This window comes from Nuphar pumila, chromosome 11 (assembly GCF_984573655.1).
Source record: "Nuphar pumila chromosome 11, dmNupPumi1.hap1.1, whole genome shotgun sequence".
Lineage (NCBI taxonomy): Eukaryota > Viridiplantae > Streptophyta > Magnoliopsida > Nymphaeales > Nymphaeaceae > Nuphar > Nuphar pumila.
This window is the reverse complement of record NC_143259.1, coordinates 34,635,275-34,657,719: the sequence shown is the minus strand read 5'-3', so window position 1 is coordinate 34,657,719 and position 22,445 is coordinate 34,635,275.

Genomic DNA, 22,445 nt, shown 5'->3' with positions numbered 1-22,445 from the left:
CCTCGCAATTTGTATCGTTTGATCAACGCGGATGGGGTGAAAATGCCAGATCCTGTCAATGCTCTGCATTTGAAGAAATTTTATACCTGAAATGTTCATTATAAAGCCTTTTTGTACTCTTCAAAGAGTCATTTCAATAAAACAATGATCTTCTATCAATTCTTACATTCTTCTCCATCATACTGGGGTATTTTATTTTGATCTATAATCATCTTCTTTCATCATATGCAGGCAGTCTTAGACGAAAGCTCTTTTTCTCAATTTTTTTTAATTCTCAATTGATCTTGTGGTCCTTATTTTCATTTCATTTGATTCACTTTTGGTTTAATCAAATTTTCATCAAGCTATTGCACAGTTCTGTCAAGTTTTAACAAATTTTTCAATCTTATTGAAATTCCATCTACTTTTTACCCTTTCAGGTTAAGGGATAAACCTGATGCATCCTGTCAACGAGGTAATTCTCTTTGTTATTTCCCCCGTTCAGGACAAGGGGACAAAATCCTGAAAGTCGACCACATGCAAATAAACTATGATGGTCCATTAATTTTTACCAAAGAATCTGTATTTTCTAAAAAATTCACTTTGTTTAGCTCATCTTTACAACCCAGTCCTCGCACTAGGGTATTTCTCAAAATCTTCAATCATATATTGAGCTCATTTGGAGGATCTGATCTTCGCACCAATAACTTTCTATATTCAGTCTTTTGATCAAAATCTTTCCTTCTACAAAATTCAAGTTCTGACTTAAATCTCTCAAGATTTGATGTATATTCAAAAGATCCAACACTCGTTGGTCATGTATTTCAAATGTTTCAGCTTTTTACTGGTCATGTATTTCAAATGTTCCAACACTCGTTGGTCATGTATTTCAAACGTTCCAGCTTCTTGCTGGTCAGGTATTTCAAACATTGCAGCTTCTTGCTGGTCAAGTATTTCAAACGTTCCAGCTTCTTGCTGGTCAGGTATTTCAAACGTTCCAGCTTTTTGTTGGTCAGGTATTTCCAAAAAGAGCTGACACTCATTGGTCATGTATTTCAAACGTTCCAGCTTCTTGCTGGTCAGGTATTTCAAACGTTCTAGATTCTTGCTGGTCAGGTATTTCAAACGTTCCAGCTTTTTGCTGGTCAGGTATTTCCAAAAAGATTCGACACTCGTTGGTCATGTATTTCAAACGTTCCAGCTTCTTGTTGGTCAGGTATTTTAAACGTTCCAGCTTTTGCTGGTCAGATATTTCAAAAAATCCAACACTCGTTGGTCAGGCATTTCAAACGTTCCAGCTGTTGCTGGTCAAGTATTTCAAACGTTCCAGCTTCGCTGGTCAGGCATTTCAAATGTTCCAGCTGTCACTGGTCAAGTATTTCAAACATTCCAGCTTCGCTGGTCAGGCATTTCAAACGTTCCAGCTGTTGCTGGTCAAGTATTTCAAACGTTCCAGCTTTGGTGGTCAGGCATTTCAAACGTTCCAGTTGTTGCTGGTCAAGTATTTCAAACATTCCAGTTTTTGCTGGTCAGGTATTTCAAAGGTTCCAGCTTTTTGCTAGTCAGGTATTTCAATCGTTCCAGCTTTTGCTAGTCAGGCATTTCAAAAGATTTCAACATCTATTGGTCATGTATTTCAAAGCTTTCAGCTTTCGTTGGTCGTGTATTTCAAAAAGGTTCCAGCTTCTGCTGGTCATGTATTTCAGAGGTTCCAACTTTCGCTGGTCATGTATTTCCAAAATTGAAGATACAGCTAAAGGTCGCATCAAAATCTATATCGAGTGAGTATTTCACACAGAATTCATGAAAACTTTGCCAATTTGCTAAATGCATTTGTTGATTCTAAATAGTCTTACTGCACAAAAGAATTACCGCAGATTACCTCTAGTATTCTTTCCAAAAGGGTGAAACTTTTTGCGAAAAAGAGGTAAAATTCAAATCCTTTTCCTGTTGATCAACCAAAAGGATGTAAGAAATGTCCTTGATATGATTAGTGAAAGAAATCTTCAATGATGTTGAAAAGCCAGAAGCGAATTGATATTGATCATGGCTATGGCATATGTTTTAAGACGACTTTCTGGCAATCAGGCAGTGGAAATATCTTGAGCTATAAAAAGAATCCACTCAAACCATGTCTTCACATTCATTTTAAAGTTGCAATCAAATATCTGCAAAAGGGATCTCTCAATTGTCGTCAAGATGAAGACGAATAGGCGAGTTAGATCCCCGGGGCCAAAGAAGATCTGGATCATCTCCGAGATGAAGGAGTTTGTGAAGGATCCTTCCAGGGAAAGTTCAAATCACTGTTGAGATGAAGGCGAGTGTGATGAATTTATCGACAAACCCTAAAAGATATTTGATTTCTGCTATCATCTAAAGACCCTTTGAGCCTATATAATTCCTGAGATAAAAGGATCAGAACATCTCCAAGATGAAGGAGTTTGTGACGTACCCTTTTCTGAAAAAGAGAGAAAAGTCAAGACATCTCCAAAATGAAGGATGATGTAAAAACCCGAGAAAATTCAGTGACTCAAAAGAAGTGCAAAAAGATCATCATGGGAAAACACCCAGATATCAAACTGCCAAAGTTGCCAAAAGTCATCTTTGCTCATGTGAAATTCTTTTATCAATATCTCTTCATTACTTGCTTTTATGAAATTAAGAATATTTCTTCTTTTCTTATATCAGGGAAATGAATAACTTCCTTGAAGAAAATCATCAGTGCTAAAATTTTGAATTTGACTCTTAGGACCGAGGAGTTAACCTCAATGGAGGAAATACCATAGGTAAAGAGGGAATATCTTTCGCACATACATGCACATTTTCAAGCCTTTTGAGTCAACTATAATATTATCTTATTGGCAAAATTTTCTAGCTATTCCAAGAATGAAATAAACATTCAATATTCATTTTGACAAAACCTAGCGTTGTTTATATCTTCCAGAAGGGTTGCCTCATTTAGTTGAAGTATCTCTTCCCATCCCATCACGGTTTTTCTCCATTCGAGAAATCCGTATGGTAGATTTCCCCACTCAGGTTAAGGGTCAAACCTGAACTCTCTGCGAGAGGTCATTCATTTCAAAAGTTATTTCAGTCTCAACAATGAGACGCCCAATTTCTTCCCCTTTTCGAAGCTTTAGGGAACCCTATATTTCTCCTTTCTCAAAACCCCTTTCGGATTTGTTCATCCAAATTTCAAAGGTCCCATTGTGGTTTCTCCATTCGAGAAATCCGTATGGTAGATTTCCCCACTCAGGTTAAGGGTCAAACCTAAACCTTCTGCGAGAGGTCATTCATTTCAAAAGCTATTTCAGTCTCAGCAATGAGACACCCAATTTCTTCTCCTTTTTAAAGCTTTAGGGAACCTTATCTTCCTCCTTTCGCAAAAACCCCTTTTAGATTTGTTCGTCCAAATTCCGAAGGTCCCATTATGGTTTCTCCATTTGAGAAACCTGTATGGTAGATTTCCTATTCAGGTTAAGAGTTAACCCGAAACCTCGCTTCGCGAGGTATCTTCCTTGCAGGTTTGGGATAAACCTGAATCTCGTTCCAAAGAGATTCCTCGTTCTGACGAGATGTTTTCTTCCAGTCCCATCATGGCTCTTCCCATCAAGGAACCCATGCTTCATATATCCATACAAGAAAGGATCATACTTGAGCTTCATCTCACGAGGCATTTTTCAAAAATGTCCCATCAAGGTCCTCATTCAATACATCTTGATATATCTTCATCCCATCCAGGATAAGGGCTAAACCTGAATCATTCCAAAAAGCGTATCTTGTCTCACCCATGAGACTTGATCAAAAATTCTTATTCACCATTTCAGGATTTTCACCAAAAGTCCCATCATTCCTCATTTTTTTTACTCAATCATATCATTTTTGAGGATTTCATTTCCCCAAAACCATCCAGGATAAGGTTTTAAGTCTGAGAAGCCATGTTTCCAAAATAATTCTTCCACACCCAGTTCAGATCTGCTGAATGGTGCATTTTTCAAAATTTGGAGTGTTATCTTTGCCACTAAGCTCGACTCTCAATCGGCTTAGTGTTATCATCGCAAAATTTGATTTCCCTTCCCTGCGGGAGAGAGGGGAAACCTTTTTCGCGAGTCAAACTTGACCGCATTTTGGAAATTGTTTTGAAATACTCGCCTCCATTTTGAAAATTGCGAGAAAATCCATGGGATGGGGCTCGACCTGTCGATACGAGGTTCGACCGTTCCTGCCGCCTTTAACAGGGGTAATCGAACCAAGGACCAAAATTGTGCTAGACTTAGTTACATCATTGAAATCGTGTTCTATCCTAAATGCACAGAGAATTCAGGCATGTGCTATGAAATTTTGTAAAATGTCAGTTGGAAAATATGATGTATGCTTAGAAAACATTTGGAGTTGAAAAACATTTCTCAAGAAAAAGGTGAAAGTCAATTTCTCAGGAAACTCAGATGAAAAGGGTTTTGAAATCACGAGAAAGTTCATAAAGATGTGGGAAAATCATGAATGGATGAAAATCCTGAGAAAATGGAAAGAATTCTTGAGAAAAGGGTAAACATTTGAAGGGAAAATGCTTGTCAGGAAAAGCTTCAAGTTTTGAAAGCTTTCTTTGGAAAATGATTAAAATTCATTGGAAAATTCTTTGGAGAGGGAGAATTGAAACTCGGGAAACTGAAATCCTGAGAATCTTAGCCTTGAAACACTTGGAAATCGATTTTGATCTTTGAGAAAGGTGAGAGACTTCTTTTAAAAATCTTGAGAAAATAACCTTTTCCATGGAAAACTATGGAAAAACTTGACTTGGGAAAACCGATTTTGAAAAATTCTCAGAGTTTCTTGAGAAATCGATTTCTTGAGAATGAAATTTTCTTAAGAAAATCATGAGAAAGCCAATGATTTCATGATGCAAATGATATGAGTTAATGAATGCACTTTGAAAAGATTTTTTGAGAAATTTGTTGGAAAAATGTGTATTAAGTCAAAATAAATCCTTCACATATTCTGACTGTAGCCATGAACATGTTCAGAGCTTAATTGATTTAATGCGCAATACTTTGCAAAATTGGAAATATGATGTGCATTTTAAGATAGCCTAAGAGTGTAGGCTCAATGTGACTGGTAGAAAGATGATGGATCTGGGTCTCGTCCATATTCTGACTAGGGCCGTAAATATGGACTCCACTGAGTTCATCAACTCCCTAAGAGTTGGTGCACGTGCCATTCGTGTACATCCATAGTGCTTTTGAAATAAAATGCATGAATCACATAAACAGGATATTGCAGGAATTTAAACTATATGATATGCATCCTAGTCTAAGCAGAAAATTAAATCTCTTATTCCAAAATTTACATTATTACATCACTAAATAAATGAAATAAAGGGAAATTGCAAACTTCAACTCCTTCCTTTGGATGTCCCTGCCAATCTTGAAATGGGGTTAGCTCAAATATGTGGGTTTTTCCAACATTTTCCAATAATATTCTGAAATTATTGGACTTAATTGGATATAAACCCTATTTTCATGCTTTCTTGATATTTGAAATGATGTAAATGCAAGAAATTCAGTAGAAAATAGTTTGAAATTCGAAATTATTGTCAAAATGACCAAAATACCCCTAATATTAAGGTTACACCTTTAAAATCAGGGTTTTTTAAAGGAAATTTTGGTAAAATTGAGATTTTGAAATTCGAATTGAAACAAATGATAATGAAATGCATGACGAGACATGATGACATGCTGCTAAATACCTTAGGACTATAAAATCAGAAATTTTGACATGCTATCATTTATCAAAAATAACGAATTACGCTTGATTTTCGCTTGGATCAGGGTCCCGCGAGGCCCTGTTTTGATGATACGGCTAGACCGAGCATCAAACGAATTTCAAATGCTGTCAAATTCGGTATGAAGCATCTACCTATTCTGATAAATAGCCTAGAATGCTAAAACTCACGAAATGACATGGTTTAGATACTAAAATTTAAAGAAAACCCTAAAAAGGACGAATTTCGCCTACGGACCCGAACCAAATGCAACACTTAATGCGGTAATACGAGAAATTCACCATAGAAACATCTGAGATTTTGCAGACTGCTAAATGACATGAAAATAAGAAATTTTGTCTTTTACAGCCTCGGGATTTGAACTACGGTGAGTTCAAAAATAGGGATTTGGTTCTGACGAAGGTAAAATCAACCCGATTCGATGTAAAATTGCATACAAAATAACATCCTACCATAAAAAATTCTGATATTTAACTGAGGAACTAACGACACACACAGGAACAACTTTCATGTTTATGATTTTCAAATTTGATCAACAGAAACAGAGATAAAAATACGACTTTTCATGCCTAAATCAACAGATCAAACGAATATGACAAAACAGGAGACTGACAAGAAAAATTCAAAATAGATACTAATACTGTTCTAAAAATCATAAGCTTTCAGATTCAAACATAGGACATCCAAAAAATGACATTCACTTTTTACAGATTTGGATTTGGAGCAATACCCAAGGAGAACCCATCAACTTAAGTCGATCCAAAATCTCAGAGACCCAAATCAGTCTCTGACATGTGTCCTGAACTTTCAGATTTTTGTCAGATGTCACAAAAATTCAGACAAATCTGATAAACTCGTCTTAAATATTAGACATCATTCCGAGTTCAGATTTTTCGGATCTAAAATCGGACCTCATATGAGAGAGATCTCAATTTTACAAGTCGGAAGTAAATTTTCAAAATGTATCCCGGGTAACAAAACCCGACCTACCATTTTAAACTTTTACCATAGTAAACAGTTTCAAATCATTCCAAATTTTTGGCAGATTGTTAGGGACACCTAAGGGCGCATACTATGATTTTTTCAGAATTTTTAACAAAAAATAAATGCATAAAATGACGTGTGGACTGACTGACAAAAACAGAGAGTTACATAAATGAAGCTGAATGCATGAGATATTAAATAAATTCATGGAACATGATATTTAAATAAAATAAAACATAAATCTAACCTATTTTTAATGCATGAACATGATGAATGCATGAAATCTAATTAAGAAAGCATTAAAATATTTTTTTGATATATGTCATTTTATGAGAATAGCTCGATCCATCCATCGGATGAGCTCTTTCTTCAAACGACAACATGAATCAAATCATGATAAAATCGATTGGAATAGGGGCTTACCTTGTGTTCTCCTGTGGTTTTGGAACTCCCGAAATGAGCGGCTACCTCGATAATGGGCTCTAGAAGGGCATGAATCCAGAGGAAACTAAGAAAGAAAAAAAATGGAATTATGAAGTTCAGTTCTCAAACAGGGCTCTCCTGAGCTGGGCGTGGGCTAGGGTATTTGTAGAAATTTTGGAGATTTTCAAAATTCAAACATAGTGAATCTGGACCTTGAATGTGGCGCCATCTCAGGGCATGCCATTTTGATTTTTGAGAAAATAAAAATGAGAATTTTTTGGGTGAGACACCTCAGCAAGGGATTTTTTTGGAATTTTTCAAAATGTAGCTTGATTTTCTCTGCAGGAGTCTTCCAAATGGTGCCACCTCAGAGGGTGCTACCTGGGGTTTGAAATTCAAAGTTTGCTTTTTGTAGGGAGCCCTCATGTCGTGCCACCTCATAGTGGGCTACTTTTATTTTAAATAAAATAAAAATAAAAAATAAAGCCAAGTGGGAGCTCTGGAATGGCGCCACCTCAAAAGGTGTTTGAGATTTGAATCTAGAAGCAGTAGGAGCATGCCATGTGGTGCCACATCAGAGTGGCTCTTGACATGTGTCAGAAGAACAGGGCAGTGGGCTCAGAAGGTTCCACCTCAGAGGAGTTTGAGTTCTACTTTTTTCTGATGAAAGGAGATCTGGACATGTGGCAGTCCAGGATGGTTCCATACTTGACAAGTGTCAGCTTGCTGGAGGAGGTTCTTCAGATGGCGCCACCCCAGGGAAGAAATTTGAAATTCAAATGAGGTTGGCTCTGGAAGAATAGAGGGTGGACATGTGGCGCCACCTCAGGGTGGCTCCTACAATGCCATGTGGCAGGAGAGAGGAACAAGGAACATGTGGCGCCATCTCAGACCAGATGGAAAAAGTAAAGTTCAGGATTTGAGCCACCTAGGTCTTGTTTGAATTTTTTTGAATGGTTGCTTTTTCTGAAGAAGGCCAAGAGTGACACGTGTCCTCTACTTTTTCTGAAGGAAGCTAGGAGTGACATGTGTCACTTACTTTTCTGAGAAAAGTAAGGAGATACATGTGTCATCCTGCTTTTTCTGAAGGAGGGAGAGATTGACACGTGTCCTCTGCAGGAGACACACTTCAACTAGTGCCACCTCAAGGGAGACAAGCTTTACTTTTTCTGAACAGGACAACACATGACACGTGGCATCTCATGGTGACCTTGAAATGACACATGGCACAGGGTGAAGATGGTGGACACTGACACATGGCATGGAATGAAGAGGATGTCTAATGACATGTGACAGCATCTTAAGGTGGCCCCACACTGACATGTGTCGGAGGATGAAAGGAGAGAGAAAATGACAAGTGGCGCCAATCCAGGGACAAGGCTCCTATATTTTTGGATTTTTTCAAAATTTAGGTTTTTCAAAAGAAAAGCCTAAGTGACACCACCTCAACGTGGGTCCCATATTGCTTCTTTATTGAAATAAGGACAAGACAATAAATCCTTTTTTTTGGAATTTTCATAAAATCTAGACTAATTAGCAAAACAGAAATTTTGAAAAGAGTTGGCCCCTGTACGGCAATTTTGTAAAAGGAAGATATTTGAAATTGTCAAAAGGGAAAAATCTGAGATAAGGTGGCTGAAATCCATATTGAAAACTATCCAGATTGTTTTCCTGAGAAAATATTTTGAAATTCAGAGTTCTGGGGGTAAAATGGGAAGAATTGATAATTTTGAAGGCCGAGGGTTTTGAAATTGATTTTAAAAAGAGTTGAAATTCAAATCTGGATTGAAAATTTTGAAATCGAGAGTTCTGGACCTCGAAATGACATGCTGTGCAGTCCAGTGATATGAAATGTTCATGCAATGCTATGCAATGACATGTCTTATGAAATATAATCTTGAACCAGGATTTGGAGATTCTTGTCTCCTGTCAGGAGTAGAATTTTGAACATCTGAGCTAAAATAGAGAAATTTTGAGAGTTCCAGATGCAATTTGGACTTTTGCAAGTTTTGAGCTCAGAAAATGACCATTTTACCCTTCAGCAATTTTAGAGGCTGGATGATGATGCTTGGTGGAAATGTCAAGAAGGTGAGTGAAAAATTGGGGTGTTTACACTTAGTAGCAAAGAGGGGCATCTGTGAACACCCCAAATTTTTCAAAGTTTTATAAAAATGTCCTTTTTGCCCCTGGCTCCATCTTCTAAGAAGATCAAAGCTAAATTTCAGCTATTCTTCAGATATTCTAGATTAAATTCCATCTTGACATATCCAACTCGATTCCGGATCCGGACCCAGTATCAAAACCCAAATCTGAGCCTCGTTGTCCGATTTCCAAATTAAAATTACAAAAATACCAAAAAATGGTTTTGAATGGCTCGGGCAGTTCATCTGGTATCCTGTTGGATCCACAACCCTATATTTCTCGATTCGAGGTTTTAAACCTCGAATATTTCCTCAAATTCCGGATATAAACTCACTTTCTGAAGATTTTTCCAAAAGAACAACCTTGAATTCTCAGAAAACCCTCTTTTGTAAATATTTTGCAAAAATACAAAAAATTAGTGTCTAATCTTTGTTTTCTCGTAAAGTCTTAGACTTTTATTCCAAAAATACAAAAAAAAATGAAAAATGACACAAAAATCAAAAAAATTGGAAAAACTACAAGAAAAAAAAGTGATCGTCAAGCTTTTAAAGCTATTTTGCCAAAAACCTCATCTTGAACCATTTTACAAAAATTTCTAAAAAGGGGACCTCTTTTTCGAAAAAAGGAAAAATTACAACGGCCGATTCATGCGGGCTCGCTCTCCACCCTTCGATCACTGGTTTTTCCTCTCTGCCCTCAATCTTCAACGAACTTCCCATTCTCGAATCATCCGGGCTCTCTTTAAGAAGAGACACCCCATCTTCTTCAGGGCATCAACGTTTTCTCGAAATCATCTATTTTTTTCATCAACTGGATATCGAGCATCGCCCCTTCGTCGGCATCGACTCTTCCTTTCTGCTCTGAAGACCCTGCAAATAAGTGGAGAGAACAAGCTTCCTATCCAGTTTCATCGAAGGAATATCAGCCCCCTCCTCAGCACCTCTGGTAAGGCCAACACTCTCCTTCCTCTTTATTTCTTCTTAATTAAGTCCCCCCTTTCTTTTGATTTCTTCTCGCATAAATCCTATTGAAGTTTTCCCTTTCATTTGTTTTACCCCATTAACGCACCACTGAGGGCTTTGGTTTGCTGGTAGCAATACCGACCTCTCTCGTGTGCAAAATTAATGGGATCACAACATCCCAACATAGAAAATCCTTGATCATATCTGTCTTTCATTTTATTTTGCACTTATTTAATTTATGTTTTCGTTTAATTCGGGACTCCCATTCCTCTTTTCTTTACGATTTTTGTCTTTTGTTTTACTTTACATTTACTTAATTCCTATTTTTTTCAGTCCGGGATTACTATTTTTTTTCTTTTTTTCTGTCTTCTTTAGCTCTAAAGCATAATGATTCCTGGTATTCAGTTGGGTAATCACTGGATTACCGACCAAGCAATTTCCAAGGGATCAAATGCATGGAAATGTTCCTTTCATCTACTTTTAATTTATCTCCGGTAAATCATCCATCGACAAGTTTGTTTGGATGCCGGGGTCGGATTTGAATACCATAAACGGAGTCTTACTGAGTTTCACTTAGTTTGCCGAGGATGTTTAACATGGCATTTTATTAATTTCATTCTATCAATTCCCTTGTGACTTTCGCTATGAGTTGAATGATGGTTCTCCAATCCTTGTATGTGTCTATCTTGTTTCAGGTTTTTGGTTTCTAGTTTGAAATTCCTTTTTGGTGTTCGATTTATTGTTTTATATTCTCCGTTAGTTGGCTTGCATTCTTCCCCTTTATTTATTTTTTTTATAGTGATTGTCCCCTGATTTTCAATTCACTGTTTCTTTTGTTTATTCAGATCTCACGTTTCACTCTAGTCTCTTCTTTACGTCTTATTCCACTGGGTCCCATATCATGTATACATGTACACTCATTTTCTCAAACCTTCATTTGCTTCAGTATTAATCTCATCGATAAATTTTGTTTGCATCCAAGCACCCGTGTTTGGATCAATTTAGAAATCACTGAACGTTAGCACCTCATGGTTCTCTGTGACATAAAATGGTCAAAATCAGGCTTACACCTGATTCGCCATGGAATTCCAAGTTTGGTTTCAGTGTTTGATAGTTTTGGGGCAATCCCATTGTGAAACTCTCATTTATACCATGATTTCTTGTCAGCCCCATAGTTCATGCTGCGACCTATTGAAATTCGTTTCATCCATTGCTTTGTATTTACTCTGAGTCCTTTTAATTTAGTTTCTCATTAAGTGTGAGTCCTCAGGTGGTCTCATCTGCGCATGTTTTCTTTCGCCTTGCATTTCATCGCCCATACCACTCATCCAGGGTGCAGCATTGCTTAAGCAGGTTCAACCGTTGTTTACCATGGCATACCATCCATTTGCCTCAGTCCATCAATAAGTCTAACCATGTCATATTGTTTCATCAGAATCACTTACCATTGTTATACCTCATCAATGGTTGAGCGATACTATTTCACTGGTGCCCTCATTAGAACTACTAGTCGCAGAATTTTGCTTGTCACTATATTACCATTTTATCACATAAAATCCGAATCTTGGTAAAGATTAGCCTTGGTATTGCATTTCGAATGGGTTTTTTGGTCATTCTACTGATGAGATAATGAGAACTATTCATCCTTTTCAGATTTTTTTATTATTATTATTCATTTCATGTTATAAAAAAAATCATTTATAAATCCATTCATGCCTATGTGAGGGAACACCGTTGATACCCATCCACCATCCTGTGATTTGTCCTCTATGTTTTCTTTTTCCTTGCTAGTAACTTGCCTCAGGAAAATCCCAGTCCATGATAGAGAGCTCCTGTAAGTGAGTTTTAGAGAATTTGGCATCGGTTCATGTGAACCCTTTTGCCATATGAATAATGGTGTATTGTACAGACCACGTGAAGAACTATATTTGCTTCATTGTTCCTGTGGCTGTTGAGAACAATCGTAGGCCTATAAGGAGAATTAACTGCCCCTTTATTTTCCTTTTCCCTCCCATGCTTACTTACCATGCATTCAGGATTTGGCTCCAATTTAGAGAAAATTGGTCCAGTAGCATTATATGTGATGGTGCCCAGTTATTTTTTTTTTATTTTTTTATTTTATTTTTTTTTGCACAGATTTTGCTGACATTATTTCCCTGTTTCAATCATATTAAGGAGATCAAGTGTTCATCATATGAATCACTATGTGCTGGTTCACCATGTATATGCCTTATTGCACAAACCGTGATGTGGAGTCAATCTTTCTGTGGGTGTTTGCTATTACATGATCTCACGATACCCTGTATCTCCTCCCCATTTTCCCTTTTGTTTGAATTAATTTGCCAATTGCTTTACATGGATTGTTCCATCTTCATCTGGTCCCAACTGTATAATTGCATTAATCTACTTTGTTGTCTCATGGACATTTTTAAGGTACAGGTGTATGATGACTACTCGTCAAGACATTTCCATACTTCTGTCTCCAGGTCTACCAGTAAAGGTCTCTGTTAGCATGTCACTACAGGTCATAGTGCTAGCAATAGGGTTACTGCAAACATGAATTTAACTGTGTTTGTCATAACATTCTTTTTGTTGTTGGGTGGAGCTGCCTTGGACAATCAGCATGGGGTGAAGAGTATGTGCTTTGGCTACTACTGCTTCATGGTAGAATCTGATGTGTTTTCTGATAATCTAGTCTGGTCTTTTGATAGCGTTCCCTTTGGTATTATTTGTCATATCGCCATGACTAAAAAAAGGGGGAAAGGAAACAAAGTAACAATATCGTACAAGCTCTTCTTGTGCCAATGCGCTTGAACGAAAAGTCCAACTTCTGGACTTCAGAACCTGAGAGTTCATGATAATCTGTTCAGGAAAACAAGTTCGTTTCAAGTATCAGACTGAACCTTTCTTTGCAACGATTCTCATTTGGCTACATTTTATCTGAAATCATGAGAAGCATATCAGAACTGGGGTACTGTTCCTATGTTAGTATGCCTTCAATAGTTGGCTCATTAATCTTTCAGAATCTCAGGAGACCGAAGCCTAAAATCCTTGGATATATTAAACTGAAATTTTGGTAGTCACCATCTTTATGGACTTGTGAGGAGCTAGAGCGTTGGATATGCTTTCGATTAGTATGTCAAAAATTCTGTCAAGTTTCGCCGGCAAAAGCCTGTATCCAGAGCACATGTGACGATATAGCTGATTAATTACTATCTCTTTTGTGTGAGTTTTATCTTTTGTATGAGTTCGTTCTTTCATTGATTGGAAATTTATGTATGTTCATTGCATTTGTTAATACCTGTTGCACCCCCTCCTACAACAGATCAGCATTTCTCATTTTCACATACAACATCCATCTCTAGTTTCAAGGAACCCCCACACTTAGCTTCTACACACTTATCATCTTCCTCACCATTTGCTGCCATCATTGTCTTCACCTTCACTTCCAGCCCACATTTACACTACCTATTACCCTGCACAGCAACCTACCCCATATTCATTACATTCATCCCTTGTCTTTATTTCCAACACTCCACCATGCACATTCACTGCCTCCATATCTCATGTTCAGCATCTATGTTAGTCATCCACCCATATTATGCTGCATACAACATCTCAGCAACTCACAGTGCTTTATCAACACTGCTACCTGCAGCCACCACCTGTGCCTCCTCTGCCCCATCTCTCATACTCACGTTCCCTGTTGTAATGCATCTGTGCACCAGCCTACATAACCATCATTTTGGACACCTCATCAGCTATACCTTATGGCTCAGGAACTCCCTGTTTTGCTCTGTTCAGACATATGCAGTTAGTCCCTTTTTCATACCCTTACGGTCATGCTCAGTGCTTAAAGCACTGTTGTATATTCATTTTGAGAATAGTATGGCCCCTCGATGACCATTTGTGGTAGTGTTGGATGCTGCCACAACACTATAGCCCATCACCCCCTCCATTACACTCTTTTCACCACTTGCACATCATTGCATTCATCTCTTCCTTTTTCTTTCGTTACTTGCCACAACATATATATTATAGGCATACACAGCTGGAACAATAGCTGCCCCCATCCCCTGTCATCACCTTTTCCAGCATATGCACACCTCCCAGCGGCTGTGTGCTACCATTTATCTGCATAGTCCTTTCACTACAATACTTGCATTCATCTCGAACCACAACTTGTATATATCACATATATATGTATATATATATGAACACCTATATACATATATATACGTATATACATATATGCATATTTACATAGATGTGTATATAAGTATATATGTGTCATCTTCCATCTTCCTATCGTTCATATCTTGGCATATGAACATTTTTAGATATCCATGTGATATATGCCATTTTTCTTTTATTATCATATTAATCCAGTTGTTTTGCAGGGAATATATAAAGAATGACATCACTCGGAGAGTTGTATTTGTAATTTCATGTGTTGTAATATGTATGCCTTAATGAGAATTTATATTTTCAGCTCTTAGGTAGAATGAATGAGCATAGTAATATCATGAGTTGTTTATTTTCATGCTTTTGCCTTTATTTCTCAAAATCTCACAATGGTGAAACACGAATGGCACGTGCATCATTTCGTAAGAGGTAATTAATCACAAGTTGATGATTTGCATCAATGGCCATAGTCAGGATGTAAACAAGACTTAGTATTTTTATCTTTTATAAAATAACATTGGATCCACACTAGATCTTTTTCAAAAATCATCATATTTTCTTTAAATATTTTTCTCTTTTATCAGAATTCAATCTAAAATTAATTCAATATATATATACCAATGGCCATAGTCAGGGTATATTGAGAGTTAATTTCATTTTAAATCCTATAAAAGCACCAAAAGGTATTTTATTCTTCATTTGAATTTAGATATGATTATTATATAATACATTGAATGACCATAGTCAGGAGTGTATTATATCATTAATCTTATTTAAATTCATTTAAAGAATGGAATATGATTTTCAAATCCAATTTCAAAAATCTTTAAATTCATTCATCATTTAGGGTAGAATTGTGTGAACACCCCAAATTTTTCAAAGTTTTGTAAAAATGACCCTTTTGCCCCTAACCCCGTTTTCTGAGAAAATCAAGTCATTTCTTCAGATTCTCTGAATTAAATTTCATAAAGCTATATTCAAAATTAATTCTGGATCCGAATCCAGCACTTTAAATCCACATTTCCTCAAAATCTGGATCCAAACCCATTTCTGAGAAAATTTTCTCAAAATAGCTTTTAAATTCTCAGAAAAATTCCCTTTTGTAAATATTTTTGCAAAAACACAAAAAAATTAGTTTTAAATATTTGTTTTCTCGCAAATCTTAGGATTTCCACTTAAAAATACAAAAAATTGAAAAATAACACAAAAACCAAAAATTTGGAGAAATTTTGAGAAAAACAAATGATTTTGAGCCTTTTGAAAAACAATTTTCGCTAAAGACCTCTGAAGCCCTCTTTTGTAAAAAAAATTGAAAGTTAAAGGGGGGGTCTTTTGCGAAACCTTTTTAGGGTTTTCTTTTTGTAAGGAAAAAGGGGAAAAGTCACCCCCTCCATTTCTCTTCTTCACTCTCTCTCTCCCGATTCTCTCCATTGGAAACCCTTCACCATCGAAATCCCCCTCCTTCGTTCATCTTCAACCGTCGACCCTTCCCGAACCTTCTTCTCCTCTTTAAAAAGAGCTCGCAGAACACCCCATGGAGGGATCCGTTTTCACCCTTCCTTCCTCTTGTTTTCATCCGTCTCTTACCCCCCCCCCCCCCCCCCCCGCGCCTCTCGAATTTCCGCCCCTTCTCTCGCCATCTTCTTCTTCAAGCTCCGAAAATCCTACAAACAAAGGGAGCCGACAGGTTTCCTTTCGGATTCCACCGCAGGAACACCAGTTCTCTCGTTCAAGATTTTGTTAGAAACAAGGAAGTCGATCATCAGATTCCCATTACGCCTTCTTCTTCAAATTTCCTCGGAGGGAGTCCCATGGCCAATCTCCCCTCTTTCGGAACTCCTGCAGTCACAGTTAAGTAAGAGCTTTCCCCCTCTTCATGATTTTTCTTTTCTTTATCTTCCTTTTCTTGTTTCTTCTCCTGGTTTTTCTCCATCGACTGAGGTAAGTCGACCCTACTACAGAAGCACCACCGAAGTAAGTCTTCCTTCCTCTCTTTTCTAATTTTCTGTAAAATTTTCTTTTCTTTACAAGGTGTATTCATTTTAACTTTCATTCCTCTTCATTTTTTTTTGTGTCATAAGGCATAGATGGTAGGGTCAACCTGCATATAGCAGCGTTGACCTACCTGTTGCTACAATGACGGAATCTCTGATTCCAACAGTGGTTTTATTTTCTTTGAAATTTCCTCAGTTCAAGCCATCTGAATGATTAATCGATTTGGCATACCTCTACTCCATTCCTCTTTCTTGTTTCATTTTTTTATTTCCCATGTTGTTTCTTTTCTTACCCTTTAGGTCTGCATCTGATTCCTTGTCTTAATAATATTTGATTATATCTTGTTTGGTTTTTCTCACGATGTTTCATTCATGCTCATCGTATCATACTGCATCACCTACTACGTTGCTATTTAGCCTCATCTGATTCATGGGACGTCCATCGTTCTGTCCCTGCATTCTATTGATTTCCTGAATATTTGTGTGTTCTAAATAATACCATGCCCTTGTTTTTCCTGAGATCGAAGGTCAAGTTGATCCAGAGCAGTGCGTATTCCCAGCAAGATTGGTCTGAAGGAGGCCGATCTCTTCAGGCATCCAAAAAACTAATAAGATTACAGATATCACGGGGTTAACGATAGCTTGCCCTCAGGAGGGGTCCCTTGCACATCCTCAACTCCTCCCCTCAAGATGCGTTAGTTTTCATTTTCTTTAGAAAGGATTTGAGCTTAATTGGGTTTATTATTTTGGCATCATATCATCCCATCACCAATACAGTATATCATCTCCCAATTCTCAACAATGTCTCTCTTACTTTATAAGCTATTCAGCCTTTCATTTTCGTATGGCATCATATTTTTCTGTTAAAACTTTCCTTTAATGCACCTGTGCTTTGTTGCTTTGAGCTATTTATATTATCTCAATGATACCTTTGAGCATTTGCTTGCACCCATGAAGATGGGGAAGGCGTGGTTGCCTTTTTCCTCGTTGTCCTTTTTTTTTTTTGCAGGATTCTAATGAATCAATCATCTATCCAGCTTGCTTTTTTATCCCATAAAAATAGCTTCTAAGGATGATATACAGTTGGTATGGTGTCATATAATCAGAGGATGGCGTGATGTATGGGTTCAATAGAATAAAAAATAATAAGAGTCATGCAGGGAGGTTTATTAATATGATTTCAGAACTCCTTCGGATGGCAAGTTGGCACAAAAGTGGAGCGACAGTTCGGTGATGGCTGAAATATCGAACCTGAATGGAGTCAAAGGAAGGTGGAACTAAGAAAGGATGATGCGGATAGGCAGTCACTTTAAGTAATGTATCTAAGAGAGTTGGGCGCTTCACTCTGAAAATGGGCCTGCTGGATCATGTTGCTACAGAAGATTATCTCTTCTACAATCATGGTATGTTTCCTGTTTTGTGCGATTCAGAACAATGGGTTCAAGATGTCATTTTCAATCTTGGCAACCAGGTAACACACCACTCCCTTTATGACATTGGTTTTAGTTTCAACACTACCCACTGTTGCACTCACCATGTCTCACCGTATGTAACCCTTGCAGTCTGGCATTTACATGCCACTATGCTGCTTCAGTGCCATTTGCAGCAAATCTGGCAACACATTTTCCCCTGCTCCTTCACCAATAATTGTGGTTGTACTCCTTTTTTCACAAGAACTCCCTTGCTTCGGCCATAGCGTATTGTTCATAATGTTGCAACAGGTTGCAACCCGTTGTTGCCTATGCATTCCAGCTGCCAGTTCAACCTTTTCCATAAGGTCAAGACAGTATTCGTCACAAAGTTTAGGTGCATCATGTGGTAGCTTTGGGTAACAGGTCATTGTAAACACCCCAAATTTTCACTCACCTCCCCAACATTTCCACCAAGCATCAACATCCAGCCTCTGAAATCGCTGGAGGGCAAAATGGTCATTTTCTGAGCCGGACCTTGCAAAAGTCCAAATTTCATCTGCAACTCTCAAAATTTCTCTAATTTTAGCTCAGATGTTCAAAATTTTACTCCTGACAGGAGACAGACATCTCCAAGTCTTGATTCAAGATTGCATTTCATAAGACATGACATTGCATATAATTGCATGAGCATTTCAAATCACTGCACTGCACAGCATGTCATTTCGAGGTCCAGAACTCTCGATTTCAAAATTTTCAATCCAGATTAGAATTTCAACTCTTTTCAAAATTGATTTCAAAACCCTGGGTCTTCAAAATTATCAATTTTTCCGATTTTACCCCCAGGACTCTGAATTCCAAAATATTTCCTCAGGAAAACCATCTGGATAGTTTTCAATATAGATTTCAGTCACTTCACCTCAGATTTTGCTCTTTTTGACAATTTCAAATATCTTTCTTTTACAAAATCGCCCTACAAGGGCCAACTCTTTCCAAAATTCCTGTTTTGCCCATTAGTCCAAATTTTATGAAAATTCTAAAAAAGAAGTTGTGGTTTTATCCTTATTTCAATAAAGAAGCAATGTGGGACCCACACTGAGGTCGTGTCACACAAGCTTTTCTTTTGAAAATTTGAATTTTGAAAAACCCAAAAATATAGGAGCCTTGTCCCCTGGATTGGTGCCACTTGTCTTTTCTCTCTCCTCCCATTTCCATGCCAAGTGTCAGTGTGGGGCTACCTTAAGAAGCCGCCACATGTCTGCCATGTGTCAGTATCCATCCTGCGCCATGTGTCATTTCAAAGACTACCAGAAGATGCCAAGTGTCATAGGTTGTCCTGTCTAGAAAAAGTGGAGTTTGTCTCCTCTGAGGTGGCGCCACTTGAAGTGTGTCTCCTGCAGGGGACACGTGTCAACCCCTCCTTTCTTCTAGAAAAGTAGCCTGACACATGTCTCTCCCTACTTTTCTCAGAAAAGTAGGAGACATGTGTCACTCCTAAATTCCTACAAAAAAGGTAGGCTTGTCTCCTCTGAGGTGGCGCCATCTGGAGTGTCTCCTGTAGAGGACACATGGCAAGCTCTCATTTCCTCAGAAAAAGCAAATGCCATGTGTCATTTTCTGCTTTCTTCAGAAAACTAGAATTCAAACATTCAAACCTCCTCATAGGTGGCGCAGATCCTGAACTCCTACCTTTTTCATCCTGTCTGAGATGGCGCCACATGGCTTGGCCCACCTTCTCTCCCCTCTGCCACGTGTCATTCTCTGCTTCTTTCAGAAAAAGTAGAGGACACATGTCTTCTCCCTACCTCTTTCAGAAAAGTAGGAGACACATGTCACTCCTGGCCTTCTTCAGAAAAAGCAAACCATTCAAAATTCAAACAAGGCACTAGGTGGCAAAAATCCTGAGCTCTGATTTTTCCAGATGGCCTGAGATGGCGCCACATGTCCCTTTCCCTCTTTTTCCTCCCTCTTGCCACATGGCATTGTAGGAGCCACCCTGAGGTGGCGCCACATGTCCACCCTCCATTCCTCCAGGGCCAACCTCCATTTGAATTTCAAACTCCCCCCTGAGGTGGCGCCATTTGAGAAAGCCTCTCAAGACAGCTGACACTTGTCCGCCACATGTCCAGACCTCCCTGCACCAGAAAAAGTAGAAACCCTCCCATGAGGTGGTGCATTTTTCTCCCTCCCTTCATGTTCTCCTGCCACATGGCATCGTAGGAGCCACTCTGAGGAAATGCCACATGTCAGCCCCTCCTTTCCTGCATAAAAGCAAAATTTCAAACATTTGAACTCCCCAGAGGTGGCACCACATGGCATGCCCCTACTGTTCCAACTTTACACCTCAGAACACCTTTTGAGGTGGCACCATTCCAGGACTCCACTTGGCTCCATTTTCATTTTTTATTTTATTTTTAATAAAGGTAGCCCACCATGAGGTGGCGCCACCTGAGGACTCCCTACAAAAGGTGAGTTTGAATTTCAAATTCCAAGAGAGCACCCTCTGAGGTGGCGCCTTCTGGGAGCTCCCTGCAGAGAGAATCAAGCAAACTTTTGAAAAATTCCAAATTCCCCCTGCTGAGGTGTCTCACCCACAAAATTTCTATTTTTTATTTTTCTCAAAAAATCAAAATAGCCTTTTGAGGTGGCGCCATCTGAGGGCTCCCTGCAGAAGACAAATTCGAATTTCAAACCCCTCAGATGGCACCCCCTGAGATGGCGCCACATGGAGGGCTCAGATCCAGCCTGTTTGAATTTCAAAAATTTTCAGAAAATTTATAAAAACAAGGGTTCACGCCCAGCCTAGAGGAGATCATTTTTTTAGCTCTTGTGAACTTGGAAAATCCGACCTAGCCTTCTTAAAATCTGATTTTGAAATTTGGAAATCGTGCCCCCTTTGGCGCATTGAAGAAGGTGGAGTAGAGCTCGTGCTGTGGCCAATTCGATTCCAACAGAGGTCGATTTTGGTGGACCATCCGAAGCTCGGAGCGAAGGACGAAGGAAGCTTGTGATAGCTGCCCTTTTCAAGAGCTCCTACGCTGCGTGACGAAGCAAGGTGCACTTCTTTTCCCCTTGATGTGATTCTATAATCCGAATCGGGAGTCGTTTGAAGAAAGAGCTCATCCGAGGGATGGATTGAGCTATTCTCATAAAACGACATATATAAAACGTTTAATTATGTTTCCTTGATGATTTTTAACATTCATATAGTTAGCTAGGTTTAATTTGTATTTTATTTCATTCATTTAGCATATTTCATGAATTAATTAGGATTAATTTAGCCTTTATTTCAATTCTGCTTATTTTCAGTAGGCCTCTGTTTTTGTCAGTCATTCCATACATCATTTCATGCATTTGTTTTTTATTAAAAATCCCAAAAAAATCACGGAATGCTCCCTTAGGTGTCCCTAAAATTTTTCCAAAAATTAGGAGCCATTTGAATTTGTTTACTGCGGTAAACATTCAAAATGGCAAGTCGGGTTTTATTACCCGGGATACGTTTTGAAAATCGTTTGCCGACTTGAAAAATCGAGATATACCTCATGGGAGATCCGATTTTCGATCCGAAATATGTTCTGAACTCGGAAGAATGTATAGTGTTTAATATGATTTTTTCATATTTTTTTGATTTTTTTTTATGTCTGACAAAAATCCGAGAGTTCAGGACACGTGTCAGAGCCTAATTTGAGCCTCTGAGATCTTGGATCAACTTAGGGCTATGATTTATCTTTGTGTGTTGCTCCAAATCCGAAACTTTAAAAAGTGAAAGTGGTGTCCGTGGTGTCCTCTGTTTGCATCTAAAAGCATGTAATTTTTAGAACAGTGTTGACCCCTGCTTCGGATTTTTCTTGTCAGCCCTCTGTTTTGCTACATTTGTCTGTTCTGTTAGTTTAGGCAGAAATAGTTATATTTTTATCTGTGTTTTCGTTGATCAAATGCCGAAGTCATAAACATGAAAGTTGTTCATGTAGGTGTCGTTCATAACTCTGATTAATTTCATAAATTTCCATGGCCGTTTTGTATTTCTTTAGCATTTTTCATCAGATTAGTGTGATTTTTACCTATGTCAGAACTAAATCTCTGTTATTGAACTCCCCATGGCTCAAATCCCGAGGCTATAAAAACCAAAAATGTTCCATTTTGGGTCTTTTAGCAGTCTGGAAAATATCAGAAGTTTCCATGGTGTAAATCTTGCATTATCATATTAGGCATTGCATTTGGTTCGGATCCATAGGCAAAATCCATCATTTTTAGGACTTTCTTTGAATTTTGGCATTTAAATCATATCATTTCATGATTTTAGCATTCTAGGTTATTTATCAGAGTGTTTAGATGCTTCATACCGAATTTGCTGCAATTTAGAATCCATTTGAGATTCGGATCATCCATAATACCAAAACAGGGTCCCGCAGGACTCGGATCCAAGTGAAAAACAAGCGAAATTTGCTATTTTGGCTAAATTTCAAAATGTCAAATTCTGATTTTACAGTCATAATGTGCTTAGCAGCATGTCATCATGCCTCATACTGCATTTCATCATCATTTGATTCAATTTGAACTTCAAAATCTCAATTTTACCAAGTTTTCC